Raw genomic sequence first — 17,045 nt, 5'->3', positions numbered from 1 at the left:
GGAAAGAGTTTCCCCTCACACCCCATGCCTGCTTTTCAAGTCCACAAAAGCCCAGCAGCAGCTGCCACTAGTCTGGGATGACCTTTGTGACAGAGATTCAGAAATCTCATGCTACAGGGTAGTCTCCCTCTGTATGAACACCTCACTTCTCTCAACGGCTCCTCCTTTGCATGAACGCAGGCCCCGCCTCACACAGGCACATGTGCATATAGTTTCAATCATACTGTAAATAGCCTTTTGTTCTCTTTTTTAAAATTAAAAATATACCATAAACATTATTCCATATGGTATGCCCACTCTTCAAAACATAACTACCCTTTTAGGCATTTCAGAGTATTTCATGTGGAAGCATTATGGCTTGATTCACCATCTACCATTAAGGGATGTATCCTGCTTGTTAACATTTTTTCACAGCATCTTTGTTCATTTGGCTTTTCCCTTCTATTGAATGATTTCCTCAGGAGAAATACACATTAGCGAGATTCCTGAATCATTTGTCTTGATTTGATTTTTGGCACACGTGGTTAGATTACTTTATAAAACGTCCATGCCAGGGCAGGTTGCCACCTCAACAGCTAGTGTTGCGTTTTTGCTAGAAACCTCACCTGGATTAGGTATCCTTTTTTTAATATTTTTCCTATTTTATGAAATTAAGCCATCTTGTTTTAACTTGATGCCTTTTACAACTGATATTTTTAAAAAAAGAAAAATGAGGAAAAGACATCTTTCCTTGGTTTCAGTTGCTTTTTGTCTGTCTCTGGAGGGAAGGGTCTGTGTGTGTACCCTTTACTCATTTACATATTGGGGTATTGATATTTTTCTTAGAATTTCTCATGAGCTCTTAGGTTGTAAAGACATTAACCCCTAGTCTGTCCCCGTCAGATTTCCCCGCAGCACTTTCACGTTTATTTTAATAACGTTGTTCTTGTTTCCTGCCTGGAGGAGCTCACTACTGGGGACTGGGAAATAACTCTGGGCACTGACTGCCCAGCCCCCACAGATGGCACCTTTGAGATGCAAAAAAAATATTAACAAAAGCACTGTACTAAGGGTTCTGAGGATATCTTCTCTAATCCTCAAAGCAACCCTGGCAGACCTATGCCTATTTTACTGGTGAGGCAGTGGAGCTCAGAGAGGTGAAGTACCCCGTTCCAGGTCACACAGCATGGATGCTCACAGGGGCTAGTGAAGGTCAGCATTGTCTCCAAGTCTGCCCACCCTCTTCCACAATACCAGCAGCCTGCAGAGAAGTAAGAAAACATCTGCTGCCAACATCTCCAGGTTTGTGACTTCAAACTCCCCTGGCAGAGGAGAGAATTACCATATTTGGGGGCAATTTACATCAAATTACCATGCACCAGCCAACAGCTGCCGCCTGGAGCAGGAGGCTGGCTGCACGGATACGATCACATTTGTACACACGATAATGAAAACCCACGCTTGGGCCTCCACATTCTCCCATAAATATGGTCATTATGATCTTGTTGGCATTGCTTGTTGAATTCCATCTTGCAAATTGTTTCCTGGTTGCCTGGGGGAGCTGACTTGGGCTCTTCTCCTTTTCTCAAAGATGCGACAGTGCTTGGGCTCGCCCACTCTCCTCAAACTGTCCTCTGCCACAAGACTGAGGATTCTCAGGATGGTCTCTGCCTAACCTTATGAACGTTCATCAAGTGCCTGCTGCGTGCATGGTGTGTGTGTGTGTGTGTGTGTGTGTGTGTGTGTTGAGGAAGATGACAGGGTTCTGTGGGCAGGCCCGGTCCTTCGTTGTACTTCTGCACTAGATCTGCCCAGATAGCGTGAGAGACAGGAGCGTGGTTTAAATCCAAGATAAAAAAGGATGCTCTGTGTCCCCTGCCCTGGACCCTGAAGCAAGGGCACCCGGACCTCCCTGTAGCACCTGGATGGGGACGGGCAGGGCAGGCCATGGAGCTGAGTGCTGGCATGTTCCATTTTTTATAGTTAGGCCTTCCTAATTGTAAATAATAGAAATCCTCTTTGGCTAACTGAAGGATGGGGGCATGGGGGCAGGGAGAGGATTCTGAGTAAAGACACAGGAATCACATAAAATCCGAGGGCTAGATCAAGTGATGCTCCAGAAGGACTAGAAACAAGAAGTGGAGAGCTAATAGGAACCCAGGGTGCCCTGTTTCTCCACCTCTTGTCTGCTTCTCTCTGCAGAGGATCTGATCTTCTCAGCCTGCAGATGCACATCCCCTGCTCCTCTGTGTACGTGGTACAACATGACACCCAAAGTACACTGTTCAAATGTTACAAGGGCGGCCATCCAGAGGAAGGTCCCAGGTCTCTCTGGTGTTCTAAATTGTCCCAAAGAACTGAGGGGTGCCTGTAATGATCTCAGCATGGGTCCGATGCTCCTCCTAGCTCAGTTACCTACAGCCAAGAGGGTGGGCTCACTTCATAACACAGGGCTGTCAAGCATCCACGGTGTGCCCTACCGTCAGTCTAGCACTTAAAAAAGAAGATTTATTTATGTTGTGGGGAGAGAGGCAGAAGGAGGGGGAGAATCTCAAGCAAACTCCCCACTGAGGGCAGAGCCCAATGTGGGGCTCAATCTCGGGACCCTGAGATCATGACCTGAGCCCAAAGCAAGAGTCGGACGCTCAACTGACTGAGCCACCTAGGTGCCCCAAGCACTTTTTAATTAATTGAAATGTATATAGAAGTAATTGTAGATTAACATGAAGTTGTAAGAAACAATGCAAAAGGAGGTCTTGTGCACTTTACCCTGTTTGCAAAACTATAGTGCAACCAGCATATTGACATTGATGCAACCTGCCAATCTTACTCAGACTTCACTGGCTTTCACTTGTACTCAATTGTGTTGCGTGTGTTACGTTAGGTCCAACACCACAAGGATCCCTTGTGTTGCCCTCTGAGGTTGGCTAAATAATTCCATCTCCACCCCTCTGCCGCAGAGATACCTGCACCTTATCCCTGGAAACTGTGAATGTTACCTTCTATGGCAAAAGGGACTTTGCAGGCATGATGAAGGATCTCAAGATGGGGCGATGATCTTGGATTATCCAGGTGGGCCCTAAATGTGGTCACAAGAGTTCTTGTAAGACAGAGGGAAGAAGGTCAAAGGAAGAAGCAGAAAATACACTGATAGACATGAGAGTTTAGAGTGATGCTAGGAAGGGCTCATGTGTCAAAGCACACAGGCAGCCTCCTGAAGCCTGAGAGAAGGTGAGGAACACAGTGTCCTCTAGAGCCTCCAGAAGGAATATAGCTCTGTCACAGCAGTGATGTTAGCCCACTGAAGCTGATTTTGGATTTCTGGTCTCCAGAACCACAGGAGAATAAACCTGCATTGTTTTAGGCCACTACATTTCTGGCAATTTATGAACAGCAGCAATAGGAAACTAATATATATCCTTTTACAACTACACTCACCTCTGTTCCAGCACCCTTGGCCCCATCAGCAACAACTCATCTGTCCTCCATTTCTAAAATTTTGTTATTTCAATATGTATTTCAATATATTATATAGATGGAATCATATAATATGTAATCTTTTGGAATTGACTCCCCAGCCCATTGCCCTCCACTCAGTGTAATTCCTTGGACATGCTCATTCTTTTTTATTGCTTGGGATACGCTCATTCTTCTTTATTGCTGAGCAGTATGCCGTGGTATGGATGTAAGTCTAGCACTCTCCAATGCCTGTGCGTTTTATCTTTATTACTAGCTCTAATTAGGGATATTTTGATAACAGTCTTTAGAGGCAGGATGTAGGAAGGAAACTTAAAAGTCATTCCATTTTCCCTACTACTGTATCAGATACCTGAGTCCCTTCTAGGCCTTGCCCACCATGTACCCACCAGCTTCGGCTTGCATACCTTCTCTGACCAGCCGCTCACTACCTCCTGACAACACCTATTACAATAACTGTGCAGCTGTACCAGAAGCTCTGGTCTTGAGCTCAGCAAAGTGTCTCTCTTAAGGGGAATGTGCTGAGAGGGGGATGGTGTCAGACCCAGAGAACCCCCTCAAATGAGAGTAATTTCAGCTGGAAAGAGACCTGAAAGGGAGTCAGCTGGGCACTAACCTGGGCTCCATTCACATATCCACTAACCTGGACATCTCCCTGCCCCATTCCAGCTCTTCTTCCTAGGAGCTTCATGCCTCCTGGCCCACAGCCAGGAGTCCCTACTCCATGAAATCCTCCTCCCCATTTTGCTCCATCCTCCTCTGTCTTCTTCCCCAGGGAAGGAAACACCATCCTGCCAGCTGTTTGAGGAGAAGGAGCCAGCCCAAGAAGGAGAGGCCAAAGACTCAGGACAGAGAGATGGAGCAGAATGGAAGGAACAGGAATCAGAACCTGCCACCCACCCAGGCGATACACTTTAACAAAAGGGCTTCCTCTAGGCTCTTCCCTTTTTTCCTCCCTTTGAAGGGGGGAAGCTGACTCCTCACAGGCCTAGGCCTCACTCTGAACTGTCCCCACCCCCACTCCGTTGCCTGGTGAGAAGCACCCTGGGGATTCTGAACAAAAGCATCAGGGAGCTAGAACAAGAGCAGATCATAAACCACCCTTTGTGCTGCCAAGCCCCCCCTTCCCATCCACACACCCCTGGGCTCCGGCAAACACTTCCTGGCTCGGGCCCAGCACTGGGCCTTCTGGTGAGAACCCCTCCCTGGGAGTGCTGCCTTCTGGGCAGCTTTCTTCTCCGGGACTGAGCTGTCAGGAGCCTCCAAGAGATTTCAAGACAGCTCCCCTCCTCCAAGGGATGCCTTTGTCTTTGTCTTTACAGAGGAGGTAGTAGCAAGGGTTTGGAAGAGAGGGGAATGAGGCCGGTCCTTACCCTCAAGGAGCTCATGACTGGGGAGGGGGCAAGACAGGGATGCTTTTATACCTTTACTGCAAAGGGGAGCTTTGGGAGCTCAGAGACCTGAGAGTTCACTGCCTTCTGAAAGGTGGTCAGAGAAGGCTTCATGGAAGAAGCAGCCTTTAGGCTGTCCTGGAAGGACAGTGGGTTTAGATGGGCAGAGATGAAGGGGAAGAGCATTCCAAATGGATATGGGGGGATCCCTGGGTGGCGCAGCGGTTTGGCGCCTGCCTTTGGCCCAGGGCACAATCCTGGAGACCCAGGATCGAATCCCACGTCGGGCTCCCGGTGCATGGAGCCTGCTTCTCCCTCTGCCTGTGTCTTTGCCTCTCTCTCTCTCTGTGTAACTGTCATAAATAAATAAAAATTTAAAAAAAATGGATATGGGAAGCACCAGCAGGAGGTGGTCTAGGATGCAGGCCCTTGAGGGGGAGTGTGCCGGGAAATGGGGCCAGAGAAGCCACCTGGGCAATTGGATTGTGAAGTACCTGAATGCTGGAGAGGTGAGGGCCATTGCTCAGGCAATGGGGAGCCACTGAAAGCTTGTGAGCAAGGGAGTGACTTGACAAGAATGATGGCTCTGGTCACCTGAGTGAAGGATAGATAAGTTGGGTGAGGTGGAGGCAGGGAGAGCAATGAGGGGATCCTGGGTGGCCTGGACAGAGGAGGGCAGCAGTTGGGGTGGAGAGAAAGGTGTGCACGTGAAGATCACTTTCAACAGAAGGCAGACCTTACAGAATGTGGGACTGACTGGAGGAAGGTCAAGGAAGAAACAGCAGTCAGGGATGACTCCCTTGCAGAGGTTAATTGAGTTAAATGGAGAACAGGAGGGCGTGGGGTGGCATCTTCTGAGCACAAATGTCTGTGTCCCTAGGGATGTCTGGGGCCCCACATATGGGTCTGGGAAGGTGGCTCTGCCCTGGGAAAGACTTTATTGCCTTCAGCTCCCCCCGTGATCTCTCAAATGCATGTGGAAGCTAGGACAGGCACGTGGAGTCTGCAGTGTGAAGCAGGGCTGGTGTGCTATAGCCAGACAGGTGGAAGACTTGAGGAAGAGAGAAGGAGCAGGTGGGAGGTCAGCCACAGACCCCCCATGGGATACGTGAAAGGAGAACACTACTTGTCTTTCCACTGAAAGATGATGCTGACATTGACTTTTCCAGCATTCGAATGTTGACAGAGCCCCTCTCATGTGCCAGATAGTGGTAGGACCAGGGTGGGTCCCAGCCCTAGCCCCAGCCCCTGCCCTTAAGGAAGTCTCAGTCTAAGCAGGGAGGCTGGTGTGGACATAATGGACTCCAATGCTAAGGCCCACAGTGCTCAGTGCCATGAGCAAGGGACAGAGAGTGACAGGTGAGGGAAGGAGTCCTCAAGGTGGCTTCATCCCAGGGGCGTGGGGTAAAGAACAATTGCAGGAGAGGACGGAGCTTTAAACAAAGGCATGAAGATAGATTGGAGTCTATCTGCATGGACTGGTACCCAGAGGATTTGAGGTGGGAGATGGGAGGGCAGTGGAAGCGGTTCTAGAAAGGCAGATTGAGGCAGATACAGGGGACCTGGGTGCCAGCTGGGGGTGAGAGACTGTAGTGCAGGCAGTGGCAAGGGGCAGTGGGGGGAGGCAGGGAGAAGGATGATGGAAGAGTTTCATAAAGCAGAGGCTGTGATGGTTGCCGGGCCCGAGAGGTCACTGGGTCCCAGCCACCCACCCGCCTCCCCAGGACCTCTCAGTTTACATTACTGTCTGGGTCCTGACTCCTTTATGTTACATTTTTGGATCACCCACTCATAAATCCTCAATGTGCCTGGGGCTGGGAGCCCTTGAACAGAGAGCAGCTTTGATTTAAAGACAGAAATGGCAGTAAAGGAGAAGCAAAACTATCCAGAGAAGAGCACAGGCTTCCCCTGGGGGCAACAATGTAATTAAAATGGGGCCGGCTCTCTTCCTGGGATGGGGAAGTCTGGCCCTGGCTCTGTGTGGCTCTGAGAATCTCCCTAGAGTGCTGACAAGGGAAGATCACCACGTGCCACCTCCGTCCACTGTGCCAGCACACTTCCAGATCCAGGAAGAAAGGCCAACTCAGAACAGCCCAGCTCCCTGCTGTGGTAAGCAGACTTCTAAGACAGCCTCCAATACTCTCCACCTGCTAATAGTCATGTCTTTGTGTAATTCCCTCCCCTAGGGTGGGAGTCTGGAGTGACCGAGTGACTTTTTCTGATGGATAGAATGCAGCAAATATGCGGATTGTCACTTCCATGTTTAGGGTACAAGATCATGACTTCCTTCTTGCTAGCAGACCCTATTGCCTTTCTGCATGCTTTGAAAAAGCAAGCTGCCATAATGAAGAGGCCCCCATGACAAGGAACTGAAGGTGGTCTTCTGTCCACAGTCAGTGAAGAAATTAAGTCCTCAGTACAACAGCACAGAATTGTATCTTGCCAACAACCACATAAATGAGTTTGAAAGAAGACCTTTCTTCCCCAGGTGGGCCTCAGATGAGACCACAGATTCTGGGCTGACACCTTGATTATAGCCTCATGAGAGACGACGAAGCAGAAGATAGAGCTAAGTCGTACCTGGATCCCTGCCCCAGGAAACTGTGAGATAATACTGTGTACTGCTTTAAGCTGACAAATGTGTTCGCAGCAGCAGAGAACTCATGCATGCACTGATTTAAGTTGGTCAGTTCCTTGCCCTCAATCTCAATATTCTCATCTGAATAAATGGGCTGAATTGATACTCAAGCCAAGGGACTGTTGCAGAGATCAGAGACAATGGCAGATGGGAAAGAGCTCTGCAGACTGTAAAACGCTGTGTGCACGGAATGCATTTTTGTGAATAATGATTATCTCAGTGAAGGGTTAAAGAGAACATGCTTCTTGTCTCAGCTTCTTAACTGACATGCCAGGTGACCCTGTGTAAGTCAGTTAACCACGTTGTCCTCAGTTTCCTTATCTGTAAAATGGGGTTGCTGGGAGGATTAGCATCCTGAGGATGCAGGGTGCTAATGGGAGATAAAGGAGAGGAGGGAGTCCTGGGGACAATGTACACATTGCCTCACTGACACCTTTTCTCATATCTCTACTGGGTATTGGATTCTGACTGGGTAGCCTTTGGCCTTCTCACGGCTTACAGGTGAGGGGCTCTCTATACCCTCCTGCGCCATAGCCTGCTGGGCAAACCAGAGCCATTGGTCCAGGGAGACAGTGACTTACTTGCTCAGGATCACACCGCCAGTTGATGAAGGAGTGGGAGCAGAAAGTGGGTCTGACCGACCTCAAAGCCCATGAAAAAAATTAGCCTGCCAGAGCTGAGGTTCTAAGGCTGAACTCATTACTGTTCCTTGAAAAGAGAGGATGAAATTGCAGAGTTTAGCACACTTTAATCCTGGAGATTTTAGTCCAAAGGATGACCTTCTTGCCTTGTCAGAGCTTGAATGCATTCTGTTCTGTACAATGACAGAGATAATGACATAGATGCAAAAGAAGAGTCCAGTTCTGAGAGCAATGATAGGAGAGGCCTAATTGAACTAGGTGAGAGGTATAAGAGAAGACTTTTCTTTTTTTTTAAGATTTTATTTACTTATTCATGACAGACACGGGGGGCGGGGGCGGGGGGCAAAGACACAGGCAGAGGGAGAAGCAGGCTCCATGCAGGGAGCCCGATGTAGGACTCGATCCCGGGTCTCCAGGATCACACCCTGGGCCGAAAGCAGGCACTAAACCACTGAGCCACCAGGGCTGCCCAAGAGAAGACTTTTCTGAAAACAGCTGCGATCTAAAGGATAGCTAGGAATCAGCCAGGAAGAGTAGAAAAATAGAGTCACAGGAAGAAGAAATAGCATGTGCCAAGGCCCTGAGGCAGGAAGGCATAGTATGTTCAGGTGATGGAAAGGAGGCCAGGCTTCTTGGAGCTCAGTGAACAATGGAATGGTAACTTAAGGCCAGAGTGAATAGTATCTTTTTTTTTATGTGAATAGTATCTTAGAAGCCTTAATAAGCAGTTTGGAGTTTATTCTGTGTAATTCAACTGTCATGATAAACAGGCAAGACTGCTGGATATGAGGTGGTGGGGTGGTGGGAAGTGATAGTAGGGGTTTGGCTGGAGATGGTGCTATGTCCTAAGATTGGATGAGAGGTAGGGGAAGAAATGAATAAGGTAAGAAAGCACCAAATGCCTTTGAACAGGGCAGCTTTGGTTTTCCTGGGCAGCTTTGCACTAGGGAGCTTGCTTCAGGTTGCAAAAGCTCCACTGTCAGAAGGCATGGCACCCATCCATGAGCTCTCCAAGGTCCTGTGTGACTGTGTCCCCAGACAGAGGCTGCTGAACCCTGGCACATCTGGTCCAGGCTAACACACCTATTGTGACTGGCTGAGGGGCTCCAGGGGCAGGATTCTTCTTTTTATCCCTGGAATAGGCAAAATAACACACACACACACCCCATGTCTGTGTCCTAATCTCTGGAGCCTGTGAATATGTTAGGTTACATGGCAACTCAGGTTGAAAAACTACTGATCTAAGGAGGGTGAGGATCCTGGATTACCTAGGTAGGCCTAACGTAATCACAAGGGTCCTTAACAGTGGAAGTGGGAGGGCACCTGGGTGGCTCAGTGGTTGAGTGTCTGCCTTCAGCTCAAGTCGTGGTCCCGGGGTCCTGGGATTGAGCCCTGCATTGGGCTCTCCACAGGGAGACTGCTTCTCCCTCTCTCTAGGTCTCTGCCTCTTTCTCATGAATAAATAAGTAAAATCTTTGGGGAAAAAAAGAGTGAAAGTGGGAGGATAGGAGAGAGGTCAGAGAAACAGAAAGACACGACATGGGAAGAACTTGACCGCCCTTCTTTGCAGGTGTCGAAAATGCAGTAAGCGGTCATAAACCAAGGAACACAGGTGGCCTCTTGAAGCTGGAAAGGGCAAGAAATGGATTGTGCCCTAGAGCCTCCAGTAAAGGAGCACAGCCCTGATCATACCTTGACTTTAGCCCAGAGAGACCTGTGTCAAACTTCTATCCCACAGAACCGTATGATAACCATACATTTGCACTATTCAAGCCACTAAGTGGGTGGTAATTTGTTATGGCAGCAAAAGGAAACTAATGCAGTCCCCTTTTCCCCCAAGGGCAACCTGAGGCATGTGGGGACCACCTCTGTGCTGATGAACAAAAATATCTTCCCCAAACTGGGGTGCAGTGGGATCTGGAGTCTGGGAACTTGAGCTGTCGCTGTGGCTTCGCCATCTAGATGTGAGACTGTGAGCTGGTCCCTTCCTTTCTCTGGCCTCAGACAGGACTGGGGCTAATAACTGCCCCCTTTGTCACCTTGCAGGGGGGACAGCACTCTGCAAACCATAAGGTGGTGCACTTGTGTAAAGGATGTTCGACAGGGTGCAGGAATGAGAGCCGAGGAGAGGGAGATCATAATCCCAGAAGAGTAGACATTCCAATGAGGAGAGAAAAAGACATGGGTACAAATTAGAATAAAGTAGAAAAGTCACTGGGAGCTGTGACTGGAAGACTCCAAAGCCAACACTGGAGGCTGGGCAGCCCTGAGCATGTTCAGGGCAGATGCTGAGTTGCCTGACTGCACCCAAGCCTGGGGCACGTGAGGGAGGGCTGGCCATGAGGCTGGAGCCTGGCCTTGCAGGACCTCTAATGCCAGGCAGGGCAACCCAGACTTAATTCTGAGTATGGACCCTGGGGAGCCCTTGTGGGGCCCCAGGAACTTACTGGAAGACCACGCGGGGGGGGGGGGGGGGAGGCGGCACAGGACCACGTAGGAGATTGAGAGCAGAATCCCAGCCTTGGGCAGGTGTCTGTGGATGCGTGGATGCCCTATTTTGCTTTCCTGCCTCCCCCAGCGACTCTCTCCTCACCAGCCGGGAGACCTGGACAAATCCTTGCCCTCTCTCTTCTCAGTCTTTCCTCTCATAAAATGGGCGTTGTGAGGATCACACAAGAAAACATGTAAAACACTTGCTATGAACTCCTCGAGTGCTACCCAAACCACCAGGTTCCCTTCTCACTAACCAGCGACTTCCACTCCATTCAAGCGGACGTTTTACACCCTGTCCTTCCCCCAATGAAAGCAACTTTTCTTTTCCGTTAACCTGTATATCCTGTCCCAGCTAGCGTTTCTGATATCTGCACGGAGCACCCCCACGTTCTTCAAAAGACGTGTTTGGAAACAAGAAATTGCTAGAGAGATGATTCAGTCTTTGGCCTCAGATTGTGTGTGGACATAAGCAGGCCCATCTGCAGAGCCTACACTGCCAAATTCTGTCACTCTTGCTCCATATGGTCCGTGCACCCCCCCTCCCATCTTTCCGCCCCAAAGCTGCGGTCTGTGCCTGTCTCTCACTCCACTTGGTTGCTACGCAGAAAATTCAGCAAGGGGCGTCTTGACTCCAGTGGGTGGGGCATCTCTGCTCCTCTCCTGCTTTGCCTGGGGCTGTTAAGGGACCAGACCAGTTGGTGGTGGGGAGGGTATTGCTGGGCTCCCTTTGGCCCCCTCACTTCTTGCCCACGTAGGGCCAAGTGTAGAGTCCTAGAGCTGAGAGGGACTGAGAGAAGCTGTGAGCTCCTGCTTCAGAGGCAGAGTTAAGTTTCTAAAACGTTCACCAGTCCAATCCCCTTGTCCCAAAGCAGAATGGTGAGTCGCGGCCTCTTCCAACCACATTCTTGCCTGTGGGCAGCTTGATGTGTCATCGGAAGACCCCAATGTACGTCAAGCTGTGCGACGTTGGTCATTGGTCCCCCTTTCCTCATTTGTGACCTGTGAGTAGTGATTCCTGCCTTGTTCATGTCATAAGTTGGTTGTTGGGGTCTAATAAGATAACAATTGGGAAAGAGTTTTGTAAACTGTGGAGCAGCAGATCTCAAAGTGTGGTCCCGGGCCAGGAGGTGCAGCTTCGCTTGGGAAGTCATTAGGAATGCAGATGCTTGGCCCTGTGGCTGACCCACTGACCCAGAAAGCCCTGGAGGTGGACCCAGCACTACGGGCTTCCACAAGCTCTCCCAGTGACGAGGGTGGGGATCACCCCTGTGGGAAGCTGGGCACAGGGACAAGACTGTCCTCACATCATCAGCAGTGTAGGTCAGGCAGTCCCCTCAAGCATCCGAGGGCCCGTGTGCTACGTTGAGCTGCATAGATATTTCATCACAAACGGTTTATGGTTTCAAGATCTGCATGATCTCTCATGTGGGCAAATCCATTTCAAAATAAATTCATGATGCTCATGGTCAGATTGAAAAAGCAACTTCCCAGCGAGATTGAAACCCTGGGTGGTAAACTCAAAGCCTCCAGGAGCTAAGCAGGGATGTGAATGAGGAAGAGGCTGGGTGGGATCGGAAGAAGCAGAACCTAGCCATGCTGCAGAGCTCAGACCCTACCTAAAGCCATTGAAGAAAATAAACCCCTGAACTGGGCCAAACAAAACACTTATGTTAGACAGATCTGGTTCAATGCCTGCCAGTTTGTAACTGGTGTAAATATTGAAAAAAAAAAAAAAAAAAAAAAAAGATCTGGTCTTATGCATTGGCCACAGGCTTAACTACCCTGGAAAAGTGTTTGGCACACAGTTATGATTCTTAGGTTCAGCCTGGGCTAAACATGGTATGATTTCACTGTATCAGTCAGGTATTCATTCTGAAAACACTATCTTCTAGGTCCTGTGCCGAGGTTTGTCTACTCAAAGCTGAATCGGACACTATCTCTATCCTCCAGGGAAGCCGGACGTAGCTGTGAATGGCTCCATGGCACCGTTTTCCAGCATTCTGTGGAATGCTACTCAATGAGATAATGAGTGTTCCATGACAAAAGTGGTGCAGGGTTAGTTAAGCATGGAAAGCACTAAGTTAAAGTTGAACCTATTACTTCACTACAGGACTTCTCAGAGAGTTTACTTGGCCCATTAAATGACCTCTGAATATCTGGGCCTGTCTGGGGTCGTGACGAGGACCTAGATGTCCTGACCTGTACTGGGGCTGGTGAATGAGCAGATGTGGATGAGTCAGGGGCCCAGTTATACTTAAGCCTGGGAAGCCTCATTCCATGGGCCTCCTGATGAGGAATGGGCTGAGGCCCTCCCTTCAGTGGGGGAGGGGGTGGACAGTCCTCGAGGGTGGACTTCACTTTCTGGAAGGAAGAAAATCTCAAAGGGTTGAATTCAGGGGCCCCTGGTCCCAGCGCATTTGAGAAATAGGGCTGTGCTATGCTGGGGAGGAGGAATCCACAGGAGAAAAGGGAGAACAGTGAGCGTCTCATGCAATGGGACTGCTGAAGCCTACTCCTATGGTAGTTTCTGGTTTTTATTACCAAGAAGGGAGAGAAAGCAATTCCGTGTGTACAAACAGGGCTTTATCTCCCTCCTCCAGTGTGAGCTGCTGCTCTGCCCAGGAAAGTAAAGAATCCTCAGACAGAGCCTACAGTTACATTAACTGCTGCTTTTCAACCAAGGCTGGCTCTGATTTCTATGAATAAAATTGAGAGGTTCAGGACAGATCTGAAAACCAATCTGCCCCTTTCTCTTCTCAACCCTCCCTACTCATTGTCTGGCTTTCTCTCTCTCTCTCTTTCTCTCTCTCTCTCTCTCTCTCTCTCTCTCTCTCTCCCCGATATATGAAGTCATCACAGTTTGGGACTCAATACCACTTTTGTTCTGGAAATCCCCATACTGAAGGCAGAATGAATTGCACTTGGTCAGGAATAATCTTTCACAGAATCAGGGTGGAAGCACATTCGTGGAAAAACACCAAACAGAACAACAAAAAATCTGAACTCTCCTGAAAGCATCATTCATGAAGATCACCTCCAAGAATTAACTTCTCAAACCAATAAAGATTAAGTCTAAAAGTGTCTGTTATGACTCCCTTTATATGTTCAGCTTCAGATATCCAAAGTACTTGTACCCAAAGTAGAATGGGTGGGAAAATCCCACTTCTTGATAAGTCAAGTCCTATTTAAGGACTCGGGGTAGGAAAGTTTACTCTGGCAGAATCCGAAAAAGCTGGAAGCCAGGAAGAGGAGACATACAAATACACACACACACACACACATTTACTTTATTTCACCCAGAGTGTGCTCAACATTCTGCTGGGCATTTCCATATGGTTCTCTCACTCATAGTATCTCCCCAGTGACCCATATTCTCTGCGCTCTAGAGAGTCAAAGGGACTTTCTCAAGGCCAAATGGGAAACAAAGGGCAGCTCTCAGAGTTCCCACCTATTGGTTTTAAAGCTAGTCTGTTCTGTATCTGGGATGGACCTCAAAAGATCTAGGTATTTGAGGATGGAAAGAGAGAGAGGTTTCCACTTGAAGGAACAGCAGGTAGTGCCTGCTGCTGCCTGTCTTTGTGACAGAAGGAAGAGGGATTCTCCCCACAGACAGGCCTGGGGATTTCTTTCCTTTGCTTTGTCCTCAGTCTCTCTCCTTGGCAGCCCCTGGTCTGTCATTTTGTGGGGGATACGCCAGCCAGCAATCTAAAGTCGTGCTCCCAGACCAAAGAAAACCAAACTAGACCCTACTTCCCAACAGTGTGCAGGATATATACACCAAACGTCATGGGGATCTGCTTCTGCAGAGCCTCGTCAACAGGGACAGACATGATCTAAGAGCGGGGCTCACATTTCTCAGACAGTTGGAGGAGGTAAGAGACCACAGAGAGCTCTGGCTTCAATCTGGCCAAGACTATAGAGAGCATCTGTTTTACGTGGATGTCTCTTGCTTTAATTCTTGTCCTGCTGTTGGTCTGTGTTGAAAGCAGGTCTGAACTTGTGGGAGCATCCGACAAGCAGATGAAGGAAATGGGAGTATTTTTGTAGGCACCAGAACGTTGGGTTTAGAATGAGGGAGGCCACGGCCCCACCTTGGCCACTGCTAGGACATCAGGATCCAAGTACAACCAGCACCAGAGTAAGTCCTCATGGCTGGCAGGTGACTTTTTGGGTCAACAGGAATGATGCTGCCAAAACACCTGTTCAACTAGGCAGTTTCCAAGGTCACAGCTGCTATTTTTGTTATTGCTTAGCTAATCAAACATTTCCCGAAGCATCTTTCCTTCTGCCATGTTAATAGGTGCTATATTACGGAAAAGGAGGTGTCTCTGGTAAAAATAAGTTTGGGGGGAAAGCTGAGTCAAAGAAAATTGATTAGATTTCTTTAACTAGAAGACTTCTCAGAGCCTTAAACTAATGTGCTTTATGAATCTCCGAGAGGCAAGTAGTTGGTAGCATTCCCCAAATTTCCTGACCATAGATTCATTTTCCCTTCCAGAGCACCTCAAAGGATGAGTGTTCTATGGAGCACAGTACTGGAAAGGTGGTTTTCATGTTACACTCTGCCTACTTTTGTAAGAACTGACATTAACCAAGCCATGGAAAAAGAGGACGTCACAGAAGGAGATAAAAGGGAGCATGGAGTGTGGACACCTCCAGGCTGCTGAGAGGCTTCTAAAGGTAAAGGCAGAAAGGGAAACACTGGGCTATTCTAACAGCTATTGTTTCCTGTTTCCTGAGATGTTTTCTTCCCAGCCCCTTCTGTTAATCAATGCTCTCCCTCCAACCTGAGTTATGTATATTTAGGATTAAATTTGGTTGCAAAGAACAAAGGCACCAAACTGGTGGCTTAAAAAGGCAGAAGGATAATTTTCTCTCACAAAAAAATGTAAAGAGAAGACAGCTGAAGACTGGTAGGGCAGAGACATGGGATCAAGGACCCAGGCTCTTTCTTTCTTGCTCCTCTGTCACATGTATTTTCTATTCCATTCTTCATGATGTAGAATGGTTGCTGGAGCTCTAGCCATCACATCCACATTCCAAGCAATAGAAAGGAGAAAAGAGGGGCACCTGGTGGCTCAGTCAGTTAAGCGTCTGATTGCAGCTCGGGTCATGTTCTCAGGGTTGGGATCAAGCCCCAAGCTGGGTTCCCTACTCAGTAGGAAGTCTGCTTGTCCCTCTCCCTCTGCTCCTCTCTCTCCTTGTGCTCTCCATGTCTCTTTCTCAAATAAATAAAATCTTCTAAAAAAGAGAAAGAGAGGAGAAAAGGACACCTCTCCCTTTTAAAAGCTTCCAGAAATACCTCAGAACACTTCTTCTTATATCTCATTGATCAGAAGTTGGACACATGGCATATCTAATTGCAAAGGAGACAGGGAAATATATTAACTGGGGCAGCAATATGCCCAGCTCAAAAATGGAGGTTCCAGCACAAGGGGAGAATAGATATTGGGAGAAAGAAATGGATTGAGCTCTGTCACACATCAAATATTATTCTCCTGGCTAGAAAATTTAGGTCAAGCTGACCAGTCTGAGCTTTGCCCCAGGATGATTTAGTTTGAAGCTGGAGGGGAATATTCTATTTCTTCTATGGTTACTGAGCTGAAGGGAGTCTGAAGGTTTGAAGTGCTACTCCCCAGCACGTGGAGAAAGCAGGTGCAGATGGGGAGGACAAAGCCAACGTGCAGAGAGACTGGGGAGGAGACTGGAAGAGGTGTCAATTGATTGATGGATCCCCAGGTCCAGCCATCCCTGAGACAAGCCTCCCCCGTCTCTCCCGGTTACATGATCCAATAAATCCCCCTTTTGACTTAAAGTGTTTCCACTTGGGTTTCCATCACTTGCAATAAAAGAACACTAGCTACTAAAGTTATCACCTTTCATTGCTGAGAGCAGGGACCACATGGATCACTCTTCTGGCAGGGAAAGCTTTTTCCTGGAACTAAATCACAGAAGGACTTTATTGCCTGATTTCATACTGAAGGACATCAAGTAACATACTTACATGCCTGCACGTCTGCATGGCTCTTTACAGTTTACAAATCTCCTTTACATCCATTAGTTCACCTGAGTTTCAGTCTCTCTGAGCCATAGGCTTTACTTTCCCCTGTTCTAAAGATGAGGACCCTGATGCTTGGCAAGATAATCTGGTTCATCTACTTGGTTGGGCAGCAGTGGTACCACTCACCACTCAAGCAGTGTTTCATGTGCAACCCTCTGTAATGTGACCATTCTCATGTGACCATGAGAATGGTCACAGTATGGAGGGAAACAGAGAACATGGGGCGGATGAGCTAAGAAAGCCTGGCCCACATACCTAACTCAGTGCTAGACTTTAGAGCGAAAGATTGGAGAATGGGCATGACCATAGGATTGTTTCAAATACTGGTTAAAATAAAATCATTTTCAGACCAATACTGAAAAGGT

The 17,045-nt window shown here is 48.3% G+C and overlaps 1 long non-coding RNA gene across 2 annotated transcripts; it reads left to right on the top strand.

Annotated features, from left to right (window-relative positions):
- Positions 1–4,579: 4,579 nt before the first annotated feature.
- On the top strand, positions 4,580–13,667 carry LOC111098099. 2 transcript variants are annotated; one of them, XR_005366422.1, is made up of 4 exons: positions 4,580–4,647; positions 11,492–11,620; positions 12,512–12,674; positions 13,470–13,667. It is a non-coding gene; the product is annotated as an uncharacterized LOC111098099 (long non-coding RNA). The 2 variants fall into 2 exon arrangements; XR_005366423.1 differs by lacking the exon at positions 4,580–4,647 and adding an exon at positions 6,752–6,956.
- The last annotated feature ends 3,378 nt before the right edge of the window (positions 13,668–17,045 follow it).

Source organism: Canis lupus, chromosome 11 (genome assembly GCF_011100685.1).
Source record: "Canis lupus familiaris isolate Mischka breed German Shepherd chromosome 11, alternate assembly UU_Cfam_GSD_1.0, whole genome shotgun sequence".
In the NCBI taxonomy this organism is placed as follows: domain Eukaryota; kingdom Metazoa; phylum Chordata; class Mammalia; order Carnivora; family Canidae; genus Canis; species Canis lupus.
This window is presented reverse-complemented; position numbering and strand designations above follow the sequence as displayed.